The sequence below is a fragment of the Otolemur garnettii genome, unplaced genomic scaffold (genome assembly GCF_000181295.1).
Source record: "Otolemur garnettii isolate 467f Iridium unplaced genomic scaffold, OtoGar3 scaffold00245, whole genome shotgun sequence".
NCBI classification, from domain to species: Eukaryota; Metazoa; Chordata; class Mammalia; order Primates; family Galagidae; genus Otolemur; species Otolemur garnettii.
In genome coordinates, this window is record NW_003852640.1 from 112,581 (window position 1) to 115,478 (window position 2,898).

General features: G+C 49.6%; 1 protein-coding gene across 1 annotated transcript in view; it reads right to left on the bottom strand.

Annotated features, from left to right (window-relative positions):
- Positions 1-2,898, bottom strand: part of LOC100948385 (zinc finger protein 250) — a 36,103-nt gene that overhangs the window by 26,058 nt on the left and 7,147 nt on the right. The gene's annotated exons all lie outside the window — the stretch shown is intronic.

Genomic DNA, 2,898 nt, shown 5'->3' on the forward strand with positions numbered 1-2,898 from the left:
AGTTGGAGGTTGCTGTGAGCGTGATACCATGGCACTCTACCCAAGGGGATACCTTGAGGCTCTGTCTCAAAAACAAAACAAAACAAAAAAACAGTGGATGCTGGGGAACAGATCAGAATGAAATTTGAAAGAGCAGATTGGGGGCACCTCACCAGTTTTGGTAAGGAGACCCAGAGATGGTAAGGAAGCTGCTATAATCAAACCTGCAAGCTGCTGACAAAGGGACAGATGAAGACACACAGGCACATGTGGGAAATCAGATGTCAAAACCTATAAATTTCAGGGCTCAGCTCCTGTTGCTCAAGCGGCTAAGATGCCAGCCACATACACCAGAGCTGGCAGGTTCGAATCCAGCTCAGGCCTGCCAAATGACAACTACAACCAAGAAATGGCTGGGCTAGTTACGGCGGGCACCTATGGTCTCAGCTACTTGGGAGGTTGAGGCAAGAGAATCACTTAAGCCTAGGAGTTGGAGGTTGCTGTGAACTGTGATGTCACAGTACTCTACCAGGGCAACAGCTTGAGGATCTGTCTCAAAAAAAAAAAAAAAAAAAATCCTATAAATTTTAGTTCAGTGAGAAACTGAGGGTTCTTTCAGCAACTTGTATGTCCAGATGGGCCATGCAGTGACCAGTTCTGGGTTAGTAAAGAATGAGTGTGAGCAGTGAGAGTGGCCTCAGTTCCTGCTGCCCTCCTGGTCCTGTGTCCCACAGCTCCCCACCCTGGAGGAACACAGAGCCTTTTCTCCTGCCATACCTTGCTCTCCTCTGTAGGTCACCCACTAGCACACAGACCTGCCATCTCCTACATCACCACTTTATCCAGCTAATGCCCTTCCTCTCCTCCACAGAGGGCTGGGTCAGAGTCTCCTCTCTCTGTGTAGCCAAATTTAGTGTCAGTCTTCAGTCTTCATTGCAGTCAGCAGCAGGGGCACAGCAGGTCCCCTGGCCACAGCTCACTTTCAGCAGGGCTCTCCCAGTGTGCCTTCCACTACCACTCCCCTCCTTGTCCACAAGTCTGAGAACCCTTTCATCCTTACCTGCATGTGAACTTGACCTTTAGTGAATGTAGCTGTGGTCCCCTGGAAACCTGGCAGAGGTAAACAGTCATTCACACTGTGGCCCCACCACAGCAGGGCTGGACCCCAGTGCTGAACATCCACAGGAATCATTCTCAGGCCTCCTGACTGGGTCTTGTAGCCAGTATTGCAGACATAGGGGGTGCTGGCTTGTGTAACCAGGAGGCGTAGGCCAGGTGGTCCCTGATGTTATGTGCCTTATGTCCATGCACACTAGTATCCCCTGAATGGCTTGTAGGACAAACCCAGCTTTTTCATGAACCCAGCACCAGCCATGGTCATCCTATGAGTCTGAATATTCACCTGAATCCAAGAGACCCCTTTTTGGTGCCCCTGAGCTGGCAATCCCTCCCCTAGGACTCAGCAGTGCATATCTGGCAGCATCTTAGACATTTAACATCTGAACCAAGCCCCCCTCCCCCTGCCTATACCTCACACTATGCACACGTACCTCCTCCCACCTCCCTCCCACACCCCATACCTGATACACCTTCCAAGCATATCAGAACCTACTTTGCCCAACCCATCCTCCCTCCACCACCCCTCACTGTCCAGTAGCCCCCAGCAGCCTTGAGTCTACCAAACCCCTCCACCTGCACTCACACAGCAACACAGTGACTGTCCACTGCTCCAAGGTCCCGCTATATGCCACCAACTCCTAAAAGACTACCCTGAGGTTCATGATCTTCCTTAGAACCCTGCAGCCCCTCCCCTTGGCCATGCTCCCACCCAGCTCTCACACTGCCCCTCCTGCTGCACTAACAAGCAGGCCAGCAAAGCAGTGGTGGCTATTTGATACACATAGTAAAATTAAAGGAGCAATGAGATCCCACTTTATGCCCTTTGAAATGGCAACACATAAGGTGTCAGCACCTGACATTGCCAGGGACAAAAAAAGTGGTGCTTCTCATACTCCTTCTCAGAAGGCACCAGCAGGCCTGGGGAGAGCCAGATGTGCCCTTGGACAGTGGGTGCCATACAGGGGTGGGCGCAGGAAGGAGCAAAGACTAAGGATGGTGCCTTGGCAAATGTTACCTTAGTCCTTCGCACACAGGTCATACACTTGCTGAAGAGAAAGATGTACACTGTGCTAGGCTGCCAGGTGGGTGAGTGAAATGTGTGATGGGGTCACTGTGCGGGTGGTGCTTGTTTTGTGTACTAAAATCCTTAGCCCTTGAAGGCTTTAATGGTCACAGGGACCTGAGACTGGCCTGCCTGCCTGTCTGATCCTGGGCCAGCTGTAGTATAGGGCCCACCTGTAGATATGGGAGACGACATATTCCACATTCCCCTGACGGCTCAAGATGACAAAGAGAATGCCTAGAACTGGCCAGACTCAGAGTTGGATGTTGCTGAATGAGATGGTGTTGTGTGATACATACAGGGGAAATGCCAAAGGACATTACCAGGCTGTTATAATATGTGTGTGGCAAGAAGACAGAGAAAGGGAAAAGACTGCCAGGGGGTGAGTCTTAGGAAAGCATAAAAACAAAAGGTCTTTACCTAGGGACAACCTTCGGGTATTGCCAAGTAAAAAAAGTGTACCACAAAGTATGGTTGTACTCTGGTGAAAAATAAACAAAATAAATGTACTAGTTTTAATATTTTCTCTCCTTTTTTTTTTTGAGACAGTCTCATTCTATTGCCCTCAATACTGAGTACCGTAGTGTCATAGCTCACAGCAACCTCAAATTCTTGGGCTCAAGTGATCCTCTTTGCCTCAGCCTCCCAAGTACATGGGACAACAGGTGCCTGCCACAACATCTCTATCTTTAGAGATGGGGGGTCTTACTTTTTTTTTTTTTTTTTAAAGAAACAGA